The sequence below is a fragment of the Vollenhovia emeryi genome, unplaced genomic scaffold (genome assembly GCF_000949405.1).
Source record: "Vollenhovia emeryi isolate VEMERY1.0 unplaced genomic scaffold, V.emery_V1.0 DF939196.1, whole genome shotgun sequence".
Classification (NCBI taxonomy): domain Eukaryota; kingdom Metazoa; phylum Arthropoda; class Insecta; order Hymenoptera; family Formicidae; genus Vollenhovia; species Vollenhovia emeryi.
This window is the reverse complement of record NW_011967170.1, coordinates 571,102-589,492: the sequence shown is the minus strand read 5'-3', so window position 1 is coordinate 589,492 and position 18,391 is coordinate 571,102. Positions and strand designations below refer to the sequence as shown.

Here is an 18,391-nt window from a genome sequence, read left to right as displayed (position 1 = left end):
CACCTAAGCGTCGGTGTATACCAATGAAAAACATTGGCACTGATAATGACTGCAACCCTAATCAGTGATACCGGGCGAGCTATTGTTTCGCATGAGTCGACACGCTCGTTATCAATTCAGGGAAAGGCAAACAAAGCGAGGAGAGCGGGAGAAAACAAAGAAGAATGCAATGGAAGCGAAAAATACCCTTCGTATATTTTCTAGGCCTCCCTTGCCCATAATCATTTATATAAGTTGAGTCACGACCGGCTTGTGTGTCAGGAATTTTCTGTTGCTGATAACGCACATTCGTATCGATATATTCATTGCTGCTGGCTATTGAAAAATAATAAGCATAACGAGAAAATGAGCGCATTAAAAATAAACGAATAGATTAAACTGTATCTTTTAATACTTTTTGCTCATTTAATCGTGTGCTATTATTTATCATGTATTCGCATTACACATCAGTATTTGCTTTTTATCTTCGTTAATTTGTATACGATGATTCGATTGACTCTCAATCGATATTTAATTAAAAAAAAAAAACTAGTGAATAGCCTGCGCACTGCTATTCATTAATGCTTGGATCTCAGTTTTACTAGAATTCACATTTTCATCATTTTTGTTCTCATCGATGAGTTTCACGCTGTCACAGACTTCTACACTACTGGACTGCTAACTTCGAGCTGAAAAGTGAGGCAAGAGTTCCGCCTTGTCTTGTTAGGTAAATAAAGTAGTACAGCAAACTCCACTATTATAGGATAAGCTTCTAATATGAGATAGAGGATTTTTGCTAAATTAATAGGCGTCGTCTATTGGTTTCATCGTGAATTTGTTGCTCTTGGCGTGAAATCTGTTTTGTGGAAAATTCATTGTTAGATCGTGTAATCTTCGTGAATATAGATTTGTGATGAAATTTTGACAACCTGCTATCCCATAATAGAGGACTCTATGTATGCATCGGTCTGTCAGTGACATACTACTTTATTTACCTAACAAGACATAGCGGAACTCTTGCCTCGCTTTTCAGCTCGAAGGTAGTAGCCTAGTAGTATATAGAAGTCCCGTGGCTGTAGTACACACAGACCTCTATAGTGATTTGTATAGACGAGAGAAATGATGATAAAAAACAGGTCCAGGCATCAATGGATGGGCAGTGTACATAAAATTTTAATTCTCCCCGGTTCGTCGTACATTTCAAGTTTGTTGAAACCAATTTTACGCTGCCATTTCTCGAGATTATAGAAAAGTCTCGCTATTTCACGGTACATGATTATCCATCGGATTATGTAACACGTGTAAGAGAAGTGTGCTTGATCCCCGTCGTTCGTCCACGCTTTTACCCAATCAGAGTAAGTGTCTGCATCTCGGGGGATAGGACTCACCCGAAAGATCGTGCCTTCTTATATCCCGCGAGTAAGGAGCTTTGCGTAGTTTGTGACTAGTTCACATATTTCTAGGAGCCGGCGAATTATAGTGGTAATCCGGTAGAGGTTTCACGTCACGCGTGCGGGTGAAATTGACATCCGGCGAACTCGCGATCAAATAAAATTTCGATAATGCTCGTCCCCGGAAATCAAACCGTCTTCATTCGTTATCCGATTTATTAAACTTATTTTAGTTTCAATTTAATATATTTATATAACTATATATTTATTATTTTAGATATTGATATATGTTTTTTTTTATTTCATTCTCGCACTCAGCGCAATTAATTTTCATACAATTTTTTCGAAGCGATCGAATAACTGGACGCTAAATGAAAATTCATCGGTGGAATTAAAGTGCATCGTAATCTCGGACACTGTAATTACACAATGACACGCGGAGTCGTACAGATCGTTACGAATCGCGTCATAAATCAGGTTTCAACCATTTCGCACGTACGTTCGCCGATCCGCCGGATGACGCCGCGCTCACGAACGGTTCTTCGTTTCGTTTACGCGCTGATCTACTGCCACGATAAAATACGCCGCGTGGAATAACACGCGTGTAAAATATGACGGCAAAACTTAACGTCCGCAAACTGGTTGCGTCTCGATGCAGGCTCCAGCGGGTCCGAGGGTGACGTTAGAAACGTCGCGGTCGCGCCTCTCGAAAGGCGCTAATAAAATTTCGCAAAGTCCCTGGCACCGGGGCACAAAGTGACGGACCGTTTGCACACGTAAGTGGGCATTTATCCGCTCGGTGGACGCGGGATGATTTAGCGGAAATTTCGGCACGTTCGGCGGTCCACGTAACACACGCGATTCGCGACGAATTGAGGTCGGATTGCGGCCCGGGGGGGTTAATCGGATTTTCCGTTTGATTAATTTCAGACCTAATGCTCGCCGGTGCGCGATGAGCGCGCGGGAATTTAAATTGGAAACCGTGGGTGCTTCTCGTACGATTTAATACGAGTTACGCGAAATACTGTTAATACGGCGTCGAAAGATGTTCAGCGAATCGTAACACTCGGGCCGGATATGGAAAATGCGCGGCATGCGGGTGCGCATTTGCCGCTTGACGCGCGAAAATTCGCATCCGAGCGGACAATTGCTTGGCCATTTTAGCACATTTCGACGAGAGAGAGAGAGAAAGAGAGAGAGAGGGGAGGGGGGAGTCGGCGGAAACGAACGCACCTCTTGAAATAATTTATATCTCGATACCGCCTTCGTATCATTCCGTGCTCGCATTCGAGACGTAACCGGTTTTCTAATATTTCAGTTATCTACACGCGGGTTATTATCGGATACGCTCATTATCGTCTCTTAATAATTGCGTCGAGCCAGCGGACCTGTACTCGGCAATTATGTAACAACTGTAAAACGGTTTTTTGCATTGTACGTTCGAGGCGATATTATTATCGCTCCGATGCCTTCATAAACTATAGCCGCGGGTACTTTATTGCCAGCTGAAAGTCTTTCATTCAATTCGGTGCCCTCATAGGTTGGCTAATGGCGGCCACTTTGCGGGGTCCCAGCTTCAGAAATTAATTACGTTGTTCTACGTCGTGATTGATATATTCATAAATACGTTTAGATTACGCTAATGCTTCTCTATTTCAGTCGCAACATCGTATCTCGTAAAGCACGTGTTTAACGGAAAATATCGCGCTACAATTTCACCGATACTTTTACGCTCCGGCAATTACCACACTTTTGCCTTTCCGTTTTAATGGTATCTTTATAAAACAGTAAAGTTATCCTGCCTTCTCCCCGATGGATTTTTCTATAAATTCGTTAAAACAGTAATTTATCTTTGAATACAGATATCCGAAATTTGATCAATCCGTTCCTCGTTTTCCCCCCTGGCTGCAAATTTATTTTCGTACGTATTTACGAATAATATTTTGCCATTTACTCCGACATATTTTCACAAATCAGTATAATATCTGTCATCTTATTCAACATCTTGGTGGATCGAGCAGCGATGGCGCGCTTCTAAATTCAATCAAAATTTCCGTAAATTCAATTAAGCTTTCGCCTCGCCTTTTATTCCGACCGAGGGTGAGAGAGATTGACACTTCGATAAAGCAACCAATAAAATATCCCGTCGTCTAATTCCACCGACGTCTTCATCAAACAGCAACAGACCCCGGTCTCTCGAGCGAAAATTAATGCCTTGCCTATCGATCCTTTACATATTAACTTGGTCTGAAATACAAGGCGTGCTCGCTCGCTCGCGGTCGTTTGCCGCGCTCGCGCGAAGCGAAGTTTTAATCATTCTCTCTTGCCAAAGACTCGCATGCGCGCGCGCGCTCTCGCTCTCGCGAATGCCTGACGCGTTTCACTTATCTATCCTCTAATCATTCACATTAGTGAAAGGTTAGAAAACCAATCACGCCGCCAATTATACTTCATCAAGTTGCGCCGGGACACATGGCTTGCGGAGCCTTGGCGTAACCTATTCTTCGATCATCTCTCGGAATATTATAACTCTCTTGGTTACAACGCGCAGCCTGGCATATATCGTACACACGTAATGAAGGACTTGGCGTGCGCGCGCGCGCGGACTTATCTGCTTTAATTTATCATCTTCTGATAAAACCGCGCGTCTCTCATTTCGATGCATTAAATTCTCGGGACGAGTGCGGAAATTGTGCATAATTCCGCGGAATATTTTTAACCCTTTGTTGCGTGCTCATTTAAATTTCAATTATACCTTTACTTTGTTTAAAATGAAAATAACGAGAATGTTATTTAATAGAAATGGGGACGCGTATTTAGATTGCAAAATAATTGTAGGATAAATTTTTGAGCGTACAACAGAGAACGCTCTCGCGTGCGGATTTATGCCGTATTAATACTTGTTTCGCGATTAACACCACCGATAAAATATAGTTTGCAAGCTTGTAATTTGTACAATTACTGATTATCGCGAGGGAAAAGAATGCCACCTTATCTCGGTAGGATTCGAAGTTCGCGGTTTTAGTTGCATATTAATTTTAGGTGACACGCGAAGCCGGGATATATCCGAGTAGTTAGAGGGAGTTTATTTCTAGCATTTAACACCCACTAATATATCTTCGTAACGAAATGGTGAGCGAAGTGCAAGTAGGGCAGCGTCGGGCCAAGTTTTCGGGAGAAAGTCGCGTCCGTTCAGTCCCTCGCGAAGCACGCGTTTCCCCAAAATATTGCCTTTTTTTCCCCTTCATCAAGTAGCCGCGTATTCCGATTGGAACGACAAGATTAATCAACGGTTAATCGCGCCGAGCGCTTTCTAGGGTCTGATAAACGAGATATCGGTTGAAGACCTCGCTCCGAAATCCTTTCGGCAATAACACCGCGTGTTTGACCGAGCAAAGTCGCATCTGATACGGATCGCGGCGTTTCTAGCAAAAATTGCGATTGAGGAAAAAAAAAGAGTTGCATCAAATTATGCAATTGAGCGAAGCGATCGATCGTCATGAATATTTGTGACGTCTTTGAGTGAAAAGCGGCGGAGCCCGCGAGGTTTTTTTTATCTACAATTTTTCGCGAGACAGAAAAGCACGATGGCTCGTGAGGAATATCGCGACGCACGGGGACGCTGAATCGCGCAAATGTTATTCCGTTGCGTAATGCGAAATCGGTAAAATGTTGATTACGGCAGATGCTATGTGCGTATCAGTTTTGGACAAATGAGTCTCGCATAAAGGAAAGAGGTTCATTGATGGTTTATTGATGGTTTATCATCGCGGGATATAGCATTGCGCAAAAATTTGCCCGCTGATTTCGTATAATCGTATCACATGGCAATTTTCCACAAGCAATACATCAGCGATACGCTATTAAATTGCTACGGCTATTGACGTTTATGATAATTTGGAATCTTTCCCTCTTGTATATTCAAGCATACTGTTCAAACACGATTATTTCTAAAAACTGAGAACCTTAACACATTCGCGAATTGCTCGAACAAATGCGATTTAAATGACTGTCAATAAACAACTAATTAAGCGACACGATAAACACTAGCAAACGAATCATTTATACAAATCGTAATCTATAATTTATTTTTAACATTCTCGTATAATTACGATACCGGTTTATTCAGTGCAAAATTATAAATAAACAGCCATACGGGTCGTTGAAAAGAAATGCTGAAAGTATCCATGTATTTCATTTATAATCGACGGCGGTTTAACTATTGGAATAAACTCAAACGTTATACATTGAATTGAAAATTCTTTGCATTTTTATAAACCGCAATAAATATAGATTGCTTTTCAATAAAAAAGGGGGCGGCGCGTTAATGAAAATATCGTGCGGTCTGTATTGCAAACACAACACTGGGAATAAGGTTAATATTACATTTGTCGCACGACAAATTTTTCAAGCGCGTTGATTGGCTGCTGAGTAAAAATTTCTAGATATACCCGAGAATTTTACTATCCCCCAGTCAATCAACACACTTAAAAAATTTGTCGTACGGCAAATTTTTCACGCGTACTGACTGGATGCTGAGTAAAACATTTCTGGACACTCGAGAATTTTACTGTTTTACTCCAATCAACACACCTAAAAAGTTTGTCGCACGACAAATGTAATACCAGTCTGAAGCGACGCTCGACGAGAAGAGCGAGAGTCCGAGGAATCGAGGAGGCTGCAGCGAGCGCGATATCAATGGTTGTCGTAAATACGTTATTTTTAGTTGCCTCTGCCTTCAACCGCGCTTACTATACATGTAATGCGAAGATATCTTTAATCGGCGGTGCACGACTGTTTGCGATGCGTGACACTGATGTACAATTTATTTTTCTTAATCGCGGGTTAATTGTAGCAGCTTGTGCAGAGCGTCGAACGTTTCTTCGCGAAAGTCCCTAATATCGGGACACTTTGGCATCGTTATCGTTATTGTGATTATTATTACCGCTATCGTTGCCTTTGTTATCAAGAGCCTAGGATTTATAGCCCCCTTTATAGCCTAGGATCGTATACTGTGGAAGCAAACGAAATAAAAGTACGCCGGTAAGAATTGATTAAGGTGTCTTATTAAAATAATAAGGCATCTCTGTATTTAATGACATCGATCATTATCTTAATGAGGTAATTACATTTATGTATGAAGTATCTTTCTCTTTGTATGGAAATGGAATGTAATGATAAGTTAGAAATCGTTTGGATGCTGGAACATGCCTTCCACGTTCAAGTTCATATCGCAGTGTGAAACTTTATCACCTAGTTCGCACAAACATTGACATAGGTCGCTTCAACAACAACGTCATTAAATTATAATCTCTCTCTCAGTCTATGTATTTATCTCGCAATTTTTATAACACCCCGAGCTTGGGACTCGAGGTTTCTTGCTGGATTAAGCATTTATCTCTTTTTAAAAACGATCTCGAGGCTCTTGATACGCGTAAGTTACATTCGATGCGGTCGTTGTCAGATATTTTATCATCATTCGCGATTAAGATAGAAAAACGAGAGCGAGGACATCATTGTTGGAGAACATTATTGATAGGAGAAATATAGGCGTATGTTGTCTCAATAATAGATTTATTATCTTCCCGATTTGATTCGCGACTTCGCAGCATAATGCGTCAATAAGAAACGAGAGCGGGATAAATAATGTCATCGTTTAATATAAACGCAAACTTTCGCATCGATATTGGAAGACGTACGGGGAGAACTTTCTCTCAAAATTTATCCGGAAAATCGTGTAATCGTGGGACATGGCACTTTGAAGAATTTTACGAGAGCTTTTTGAAATTTTACCATACTTTTAACTACTAATTATACTTAGTATATATTTTACTAGAAAGAATGTATGGTAAAATTTCAACAAGGCTCTCACAAAGTTGTTCAAGATGTCACGTTGTCCCACGATTACACGATTGTCAGAGTAAATTTTAAAAGAAAATTCTCTCCGTGTACGTTTCAGGGGTCGCTCCACTTTAACGGCCCCAAAACTATGCTTATCTTTAACAATTTTTTTCGCAGCAAATACACCATACAATGAAAAAAATCTTCTTGGGATTTCTTAGGGCACTCGTAAATAACACGACAAAATTTTTGTCATAATTAAAACAATTTTTTAATCAAGCGTTTTCTACACCGTTCGAATGGCGCGTCAAAAAGGACGCAGGTCCGCTGCGTCGGTGACTTTTATTCAGGTTTAGCTGAAACAAATCCCAGAGTACTTTGGCAAGTTGAATTTTCCAATAACCACTTTGGCGGGGCGCACTTTTGCGGACCTGGGCCATTGCCGATGGCCGCTGTTATTCGTTGCTCCTGCTCGGGATTGAGATTCGTGTCTTCGAACGGCGACAACACGCTACCGTTGGTTTCGTCGCTTATCCTAATTCCGCTACCGGGTGGCTACCGTGCTTTGGTCGGTTAGGCATAAAATCCCGGGTCTTACTGCCGCTATAGGGCCATCCAGGCTATTGTGCGCCGCGCGAACTCGTGTGCCTTCGCGCAGCGGGAGACAAAGCGTGCAGGAGAGAACGTACGTATAGGAGAGCATATGAACGGCGATTCATGCGAGCGATCGTCCGGCCAGTCGAAGGTCGCCGAACCGCCGTAAACGCGGAGCCGTTCACATTTCCTTAAACCCCTTTTGCCATTGCGACGACGGTGTCGTCGAGAGAAACCACCTGTCCGCTATGGGCTTTAACGTTCACCTCGGCGAGACGTTTGTTCGTTGCGCGAACGAAGCCGGGGAATAGAATCCGCACGTCGTCGGAAGTGGCGGGCAGGAAGGAGGCGGAGAAGGGAAACGAGTGCGAAGAGAAAGGTGGACGACGGGGAGCAGGAACCTGGAGCTTCTCACGGAACCAGTCGGAACAGAACGTGGACCGGCTACGCGATCTTTCATCTTAAATCGGAATAGCGATATGGAATAAAGAGAGGATAACGCCACGGGCTTTAGAAATTTCATGCAAGATTGCTGTACGCGTGAAGCTCGTACATACGTAAAAGAAAATATATTTCCCTAAAATTATGGCATTAATTACGATTGAAAACGACACGTTTACTATTAAACGTAACAATATTGCATGTAAAGATATCACGAGTAATCAAGAAATATTATCAAATTTATCATTTTTACTTTATACGAATTGGAGAATTTTTATACGACGAGAAAGAATTTTTATTTGAGTTATTATAAATCTCGCTATTCCCATCTTTCTCTCTTTTCCTCCTGCTATTTCGAGGACGTGCCGCGGGGCTTAGATTTATATCAATCCGAGTAAGATAAACGTTTAAAAACGGCGCTATGCCGAAATTGTACGTGTATGCGTGTGGCGGTTTGTTTACTCTCGCATCGCGTCGGCTATTTTTGCGGAGGGAACAAGTCATTCTTTGAGGCTTGTCCCGTTTTGAGCGCGTTCCGGCTCGCCGCGGGACGCCTTGCGGCGCCATCGAGGCGAGGAAGATTGATTTGAAAAATTCAGGACTTTACGGCACGCCGCATTTCTCAGGCGAACACTTCGCGCGCTGTTACTGCTGCAGCGAGTGCTGCGCGTGGAATGAGAGCTGTAAAATTATTATTGCGAGTGCAAGATGGGCTCTTAACACGTCGCGCGGCTCGCTAATAATAAATTTTCCCGTCGTCGCCGTATTTTATAATATTCTACTAATCGCTCGCACGATTATCATTTGACGCGGCAGTATCTATCGCGATAAAACAATTATAAAAAGTCGATTTCGACGACTTTAACCCTTTGAAGCATGGCGGTAACCCACGTTACCACCTCAACTTCTTTACTTTTTGGCCATTTAATTTCTGGTTAACGCATTTAGGTCGGGTTTTTGCATTTTTTTGGGGTATCTTAGCGATAAGAGAACATAAAGAGTTGAGTAGTCTTTAATATTTATTGTAAAAGTTTTATAAATAAGCAAATATGAGAAAACAGCAATTATTTTGTGTTGAAATATTAAGGGGATGCTGGAGTAATTCTGCACTTTTGGCACCTTTTGCTCCTAAAACTGTCAATTCATTAAAACATTTGTCTAATATACAAATTATGAGGCTTTTGTGTACAGACTGACCGCGCGCTATTTTTTATATCTTACAAGAATTTTCAACTGGAATTTAGATTTTATGAGTCCTAACAATATCTAACTAATGCTTCTTACCATAGTTGAATTACAGTTGAATGATGTTATGCTTTTAAGTTTTTCTGATAACGGATTCGTAATCAGCGACTCCAAAAATCCTCGTGTACAAAGTTTCACAAAAAATGGTTCAATAGAAAAACGTACGCTTCAAAGGGTTAATGGTATATCCAAGCGGGAAATTGGCTTTGCGGGTGCAAATATAGAAACAGCAAACGCGAAAAGTGATAAATTTTAGTTACAATATTGCGCTTAAATTCCATGCACTTTCTGTGCGTTCATTTAAGCGATCTTCATTATTAAAGTATTCCATACATTTTTTAAGCATTTCGTATTTAAATGAAAGAGTATTTTATAAATTCTAAATGTTTTATCACGCGGCTTTGTGGCAATGCCACATAAATATGTAGAATGACGTGTATTTCTGGGGAAGGCTGCGGCGCAACGATTGTGCCTCTCCAAGACACAACTACGGTCCTTATCGACGGCCTTCGGCGCGATATGCAATCGAAGCCGTCGAAAACTTGGACAGCATCGTTCGTGTCGGCGGAAATATATTTTTTTTCCCCCACTCTCCGCTCGAACGCCCCGTTATATCGAACACCGTAACGCGAGGTCATCAATATTCTATTACGTGCAAGTCGTTGTTCCAGTTGGATAGAGTAGGCCACCTCAAAATAGTCTCACGCTGGACAAAAGTAATCCGAAAGCGAAAAGCGCTATCTTAATCTTAATTAGATCAGTCCCGATCCGACGGCCGATTAAGTGGGTCGCGCGTTTGGCGTCCCGTATTCTCGCTTATCGAACACGGCACCGCTCCCCCTTATCGCGAAGGAAAGAACCGAGCGCTGTCTAGATCGATCGCGAGGTATCCTCTGCTTTATTTATGGAATGCGTCTCGCTCGATACGCACGCGATCCCCAAACCGGGTTCTGTCGCAGAAAGAATTGGCGTTACGTTCTTAAGAAAGGGCGAAGGGCGTTCTGATACGCAAGACGGGGGGAGGGGGGCGGCGGCGTTTTTAAAACGTACAATTTTGCACGCAGCATCACCTTGTGATACAAAGCTTTAAGTCCAATCGGAATAGCTTAATACCGTATTATACATATTGCAACGTAATGATATGTTATTCGGTCTATCGACTTTCTTAAGTCAGTTGGAACAAACGAGCGCGAACAAACGCGAATGAACGACTTGACTTGGCGTCGCCTCAAACAGGTTATTCATTCGTGTTTGTCCGCGTTAATTTGGTCCCGGCTTTTTATATTAGATATATAATAAATTTTGATAACCTATATTCTTGCACCTACGTGTATCCAACAGTCAGATTGGATGTTATTAACAATCGGCGCGCAAATCTAACGGGGTTGGGTGTGAAAACGCGATCCGTGAAATTTGTGAAATTTATTTTAGGACCACTCGAAAAAAATATCTTACTAACGCAGATAGATTTCTGGCAATCGCGACAAAAATTTGCCGCTATTTTTCGTATCTGTTGGAAAATTGTTTAGAGCCTGCAAAATTTATAGCGATATCAAATATTAATCGTTCGCTTTGGATAAAAATGAATTTCGTAGCTAGAACAAAAATCTTTGGAAAGGCATGTTCAACTTGCAGCTATTCCACAAAAGCTGCAAGTTGATTGACTGCACGTTTCTCGGAACTAGAACTTGGACCAAGTTCCAGCACGTGGACGCAGGCCTCAAGGATAATTGATGTACATACAAAAATCGAAAGTTATAATGGATGGGCGCCATGGACTTTCTTCTGACGTTGAAATCGATTAAATATGAAACATACGTACCCCAGTTATTTTTTCTTACCTAGAAAATTACTGCTGCAGTTGCAAGATCTTTTTTTTTCATTGACTTAGACGCTTATAATTAAAGTGAGCCAATTGATGAGTCAATTACTTGGAACATTAATTCATCTCGGATCTTTCCCTCGGTCGTCCTCCATTATCGCCCCCCCCCCCTCCACACACGTTTAATGCTTAATTATTTGTTTGTTTATTCATGGCGAACCGTGCGAGTTCGTTCGCGCGTGCCAGGCACGGACTCGAAGTCCGGAGAGACTTGGACGTCCGCGTTGGCACGTTTCCAGCGACACCGTTGCTATCGGATTTATATCGTCCGCTCGTCGCCGTCGTGCATTACCCTTTTCGGTGTCCTTCATTACTTTGTAACGGCCGAACTACGCTCGGACGCGACGGTGAAATTAGGCGAAGCAAGTAGAGCCGCGCGTCCGGCCGAAAATAAATTTCTTTCCGCGGCAAACGCCCGGCGTTGTCATAATTTCGCCTATCGATATTCACGCTCGTGTAGTATTGCACGTTCGTTCTCTCCCCGCGAGTCGTGTCGCGTCTCTCGCCGATTGACTCTTCCTCGGGCAACAGACCACTGACGTAACGAGCAGTTTATCGCAATTGAGTATCACTCTCTTGGAATTAAACCGTCAAGAATTCCCCGAAATCGTACGAAAGTTACGTAGTAAGCTTCGCTGTCTTTTCTAACTCGAAAAATCCAAGTTCCGTCACGCGAGGAATTACTCGAGGAAGGTGTAGAGAGAGAGAGAGAGAGAGAAGCCAACTTCCGCCGCGGAAATTTGCACAGATTCGCACGCTTTCCTCCGCTTTTTTTTTAAACTCGACTATTTTTAATCGGGGGCGAGGGGGAACGCGGGAGGAGCCGAAGTTGGAAACTCGGATTGCCGCGTGGGCGACTTCAGCTAAGACTCCATAGACACGTTGAACTGTGGCAACGATTCAAAAGATTTCAATTTCTACGCCGAAAGCTCGCGGCGAGCCTCAGATTGGTTGACTCGCGTTGCCGCGGCTCAACGCGTCTATGGAGTCTTGGTTTCGACGGCGTTGAAAAAGCGCGCGAGGCGCGCTTTCCGGCGAGTGTCGAATCTCGAATAGACGATGAGAATATCGACCGGTCCCGTATGATAACGGCGCAGCCGGGCGCTTGTAAATTCCGAATCGCTGGCGCGCAGAAGGGACGACGACGACGACGACGCGCGCGGTATACCGAGGTGGCGACGGTAGGTAGCCGGCGATATAGGTGGGTAGAGTAGTTTTGTTTAGAAAGTTACGTGACGACGACGTATGGCCATGGAAATGACGACGTTACACAAGCTCACGAGCCTCGCTATTACGGCGCTCGTTCCCCGCTCGCGTCCCGACGCGCCTCGCCGCGGGAGAACGTCGAGAGAAAGAGCGCACTTTTAAAGAGGCGGAGGATTAAAGAGGACGAAAGAGGGATGGAGAAGGGGGGAGGAATTCGTCGTTTTCCGAAAGCGAGTCCCTCCGACACGGGAGGAGTGAATGAAGTAAAGCCACGTAGTTTGTGCCGTTTACGTTCCACGCGTGCGATTTAAGTTTTACGTATTTCACATTTGGATTCTACCGTTCTAACACCCGCAGAAAAAATTTCTAGATCCAATGCTATTACACTTGAACGTATTATATCGTAAAATAGGATCGTTATAGCGCCAATCGTATTTATTATAGAGAAAGGAATATTTTTATCTTAAATGAAAAATTCTAAAATCTATAATAAATTGATAGTACGTGTCGTCTTTTGCCGAATATCGCGGTGCCAACTTCGTGCGTTGTAAGATGGAGGGCAAATCCTCGCGCGCTTAGCAACGCCAAACGCGGCACGGCCGCATCTCACCGCGCGCTTGAATTGGACGGTAGGCCGGGCTAAGACAGCGACTTTTAATAATTAATATCTCGTTAACTATTGTGAGAAAATGGTAGAGGACTTTTCGACTCGGTCTAGTCCGCTCTATCCGTAAATAAGAGGTGAGGCGGGTATTACATGACACCCTGTACAAACTTACATTTACATAAGTTACTCTTGTCTCAATATAACGAGGCAATCTTTTTTTAATTCGATAGCGGAGAATAAGAATTATTGATTCTACTTTGATTTTGTCTTGTTTTTATACTGAATGGGGTTGTGAGAAATATAAATGAGTGAAGAATATTTTTTGGTCTCGGTAACAGAAATCCTTTCTGAGGGCGTACCATTCTGCCTTTTGTCACATTTAGTTTTAATAGCAGCGATTCTGAAAATATTTTTTGCCGTGCTACGCGCCGAGCGTTTCTCGATATTAAGGGCGAGCGTCATTAGCAGACAAGATCTAATCGTCTCGGCTTAATTATCCGTCCCCGTCCGTTTCTCGCCGCGAAAAGCGGGTGGATTCGCAGAAATGTCGTGCGCTCTCTTTTTTTTTTTGCGCTCCCGCTTTATTTCCCCGGCCGAAATTGCGGGAGGACACGAGGAGAACGACGCGATGGACAAACTAGCGAGTGGCGAGCCCGTGACGCGAGGACGATATTTTTATGAGTCTTGTGGCATACGTCCAAAGCCAGCGCACTTGCACGTTGTACTTTTCCTCCTCGCGATCGCCGAAATAAAAGGAGAATCGATAGAATAGCACGCTGGAATCGCGTGCGGCGCACGTTCCACGACAGCGAAACATTGCGACTTCGACAATTGATATCAGATAATCGGCGCGATAAAGCGCTGACGAGAAGGGCCGTTAGGGGATCTTATAATCTTTTAATAACATGGAAACATTTTATGAGATATTAATCGCAAAGGGAGACGTAAGGCATCGTATTGAAAATAGGTGAGAAAGAAATACGAAATGTTCCTTTGCGATACTTCGCGATTTTCATTCATGTATGTTCTCGCTTACAAACACCGTAAAAACATGCAGTTATTCTTCTGCACGTTTGTCGACTACTAGTATCCATTTCCACCAATTTAGATTAACTGTAATCTCGGTTTAACGTATTTTTTTATCTAAGAACTCTCAACTTATCTTTTCTATTCTTGAGAATTCTTAGATCATCCTAAGCACTGTTAATTTATCGAAGCTAATTTGAGATTACCTTTAACTTACTTTTTTACTAAAGAATTCTCAGAGTTATCTAAGAGCTTTGAAGAGCAGGAAAAGATTAGAAGAAGTAAAAAATTCTTAGATATTTTCAAGAATTCTTAGCATTAGAAGAAGATTAGAAAAAATAAGTTAGACTAAGATTAAAGTTAATCTACATTGACAGAAGTGAATATAAGGAGTGGTTTCGGGTTTCTAAAAATATCCCCTTCGAAACATTTTTTGACTACTAAACTTTCGCCCCAGCAATTTAGCGAAAAATTATACAAGCTGTCACGTAATGTTGCGTTTTTTCTTTTCAAGCGCATTATACTCAAACGTATTTATTAACTCGTACACTGAGAAAAATGTCCGATTAAATTATAATCGGATAATCCTATCGCATAATAACAACCGGATATATACGATTAAATTGCATATATGCAATTAGATATATCTAATGAAATATATGATCTTTTTTTCAATCAAATTTCATCGATAACTGCATCTCATCGGATAAATTGTATCGGATGTATCCATAATTTAAACGTAATCGGAAAAATTAATCTTCGAAAACACTATTTAATTGGTTTATCCGAAGGAAATTTTTCTCAGTGTATTTTAAATACTAACGTAATAAATAATGCGCATTTTATTTAAAGAGCAGTCTCTATTCGGTATGAAACAGAATTTTAATGAAGAAGCTATTATGCGCCAATAATTTTAATCTACTCATATTTTTTTACGCTGCACGGTGTAATTACATGATAGAACGCTCTTTGTTCGTTCGGTAACGGACTGTCGTTACGATGGAAAGTAAACGTTAGCGGAGATTTTGTAAAATGCCTTGAAACATGTCCGTCGAGGCAGGGCCTCACGTTCGGTAAATTGAAAATTCATCGGTGAACTGTAGGCTCGGGAATATTTCACTCGCGTCGTGCTCGGTCGTTGACGAGGGAAGAGCAAATCTCTCCCGCGCTGTCGTCGTCCGTGACGCAGTCGACATTATGGGTCAAGGTTCGAGGCGATAGTCGCCTCGCCGAATCACTCTGGCGTAGACACGTCAAATTAGGGGACGTAACAACGGCACAAGGAGAGCGAACCAATCGGTGTCGACGAAATATTTCACCGTCACCGAAGCTCGCCGTGCGTTCGTTAACTCGTTGGTTACGGTTATATTTAATTTTTATCGAAGGGAACATTTTTTTAAAGTCGACCACTCTGGGAAAAAACAGACAGCAACCCATTTTGCGGCCCACAATTAGTAATCGAATTATTTGGATTGTTCGTAGCTCTAATCTTTTACGAATTTTACCTCGCGGAAACTCCGATTTCATTGCCTATGCCACTCGGCCATACAGTTGACATTGAATTAGCCGATAACGGAGCGAGATAAGCTATTTTAGGTCAATCTAAAAGAATATAGGTATATGCGATTTCAAAGTTTCAAGATCAGTTACCTTAGATTTTCAATTGGTTTTCTTATTGCTACAGAATTAGCGTGCTACACGGAGAGGATTTTTTTTAAAAATTTATCCTGAAAATTATGGGATAATATGGTATTTTCAAGAACTTTACGAGAGTTTATTGAAGTTTCGCTAGTAGAGTGTAAGGTAAAATTTCAAACTCTACTGTCCCGCGATTACATGATTTTCAGGGTAAATTTTAAGAGAAAATTCTTTCCGTGTATAAAAAGGACATAAGAATTTTAAGAAGCGGTAAGCAAAATAAAAGGAAAGTTAAATGTTAATTTCTAAGAAATCTTTTAGTACAAATCCACTTGGTTCATTGGTGTTTATTAATGTAAATTCACAATTATATTATACATTGTAGGGAATAAATAAGCAAACATAATAAAAATGGAGCGTACACTGATAAAAAATTTTGTTAAACTAAGTAAAATTATTTTTTTACTGAAGTAAATATTCTATTTAAATAACAACATCAAATTTCAAGTAAATCTATGTATTATATTAAAATTAATTTAAATCCTTACATTTTCTACATACAAATAAAAATTTCGTGAGATATGGAATACTATTTATTAAACGAAATAATTGATTTTGTTAAATAAGAAATCCAATTTTCTTCGCTGTGAAAATTACATCTTGGTAAACATTTTACAGAATTAAAATAAAAATTTTTTAGTTTAAGATTATCTATTCTTTCATATTTAATAAATACTTAAATTAAAGAAATGCATGTTTTAATTTGTTTATTAATGTTTTAATTTAAGTTAATAAGCTATTAGGAGCGACCTAATGAATAATTTTCTTGAGTAAAGTAATATTTTTTTGGATTAAGATATTTTTTTTTATCAGTGTACGTACTATGAATCCGAATGAACATCGGTCAAATCGATACTTGCCTCACCTGATAAATTAAAGTTAACATAACAATATCACTTGTCGAATTGGAATTTAAATAACGGTATCTCTATTAGACTTAAAATCCTCTTAGTCGAGTGGAAATAAAACGTCGATAATTAATCGTTATCTTAGACAAACATGCCTTCCGCGATAATATACGCATCAGCTTGAAAAATATGGAATATTCGGCGCGCACGTTTGTTCCGCGAGCGTGAAATATTTCGCAGCGACGACGACTTCGAAGACACCCGAGTACTCGACGTTTGTTTTTGCGACTACGTGCCACGCGCTGCTGTTTACTGGGTTGTTTATTCGGTCGCCGACCTGTCATTCTTACGGCGAAGTTCGAAGGGGACGTGCGACAACGCGGATCGCGCTCCGTGCGCCAGTTCGCGTATCATTTTACGAGAGAACGCGATCGCTCCCTGCGATTATGCAATTAGTTAGCCCTCACGAGTGATTTCATATCGGAATATTTCGGTGCGAATTTTTCGCGGTTCCGTATGCGCGATTATTCTCGGTACTTTTCGAAATGCGATCGCAATGAGCACTGGGACATTAGATAATTTTATGCGAATAATCATTGGGTACTTGTAAATCGTCAGCTACTTGTATTTGTATTGCGATCGGCAGCTACTGATTTAAAACTATTGAGTAATTTTGAATTTTCACTCGTATTTATCCGCATGAGACGCGACGTAGCAATCTTTCCATATTGTTGTTCAAAGTGTGGAAAGTGTGCACGAGCAACAGGTGCAACCGCGGCGGGTGGCGCGTGAGTTTGGCCGTGCGATTTTCGAGTCCCTTTCTGCTGTTTTACGTGTTTCGCTAATTCGCAGAAGGTCGAGAGTATCGAGCAAATCGTGGGCTCTTTGTATTATTTGTACCTTTTCGCGATATTTTTCCGCCTGTAATGAGTTGTGCATCGTCGATGCGTTTTTTGTATTTTAAATTGCTCTCACAATCGTAATTAATTGTGCTCTCGCGAATGAATGATGTGCGAGTATAAAAGAAGCAACGGTGAAGGAGACGACGGGAAAAAATGAGGGAACTTGGGCCAAACACCGGCGTAACAAAGGGTTAATAAGATAAATAATAATATTCCCAGCGATTACTTTTTGAAATTTTAATCAACTTCAGCATTATTGAATTTTAAAGAGTTTAGTTTGAGATTACGAGCCTCTCTGTCTCTCTATGAAAATTGTGTCATGTTATATGTGCTTTATTCATGCGAGTAAATGCATGTAAATCACGAACATTGTAACTAAACAGATAACATTTCGTGGATTTATCGCGTTAAAATGGACGGACTAAAACAGATTAGCGCTTATTGTTAAAAAACACCGTTTAATCCTGGGACATGTTACTTGTCGATTTATTACGCGTGAGAGTTGCGTGTACGCAGAAAGTTTATAAAATAGAACTTATTGTGCATATTGGTAATTAATTTATTGACACAATTTACGGTCATATTATACGGTAGAATACTAATTAGGAGATATGGATCGCTGAAATTTATACGACAAACTCTTGCGAATGCAGATACAAAATACTAAATAGAATATAAATCATAAGCAAAATGAGTTCGATGAAAAATGAGAAACGACGCAGTGATTTTAA

General features: G+C 41.2%; 1 protein-coding gene across 7 annotated transcripts in view; it reads left to right on the top strand.

Moving 5' to 3' along the window:
* The window catches only part of LOC105562067 (nuclear receptor coactivator 2), a 166,579-nt gene that overhangs the window by 41,534 nt on the left and 106,654 nt on the right, over positions 1-18,391 (top strand). The window lies entirely within an intron of this gene.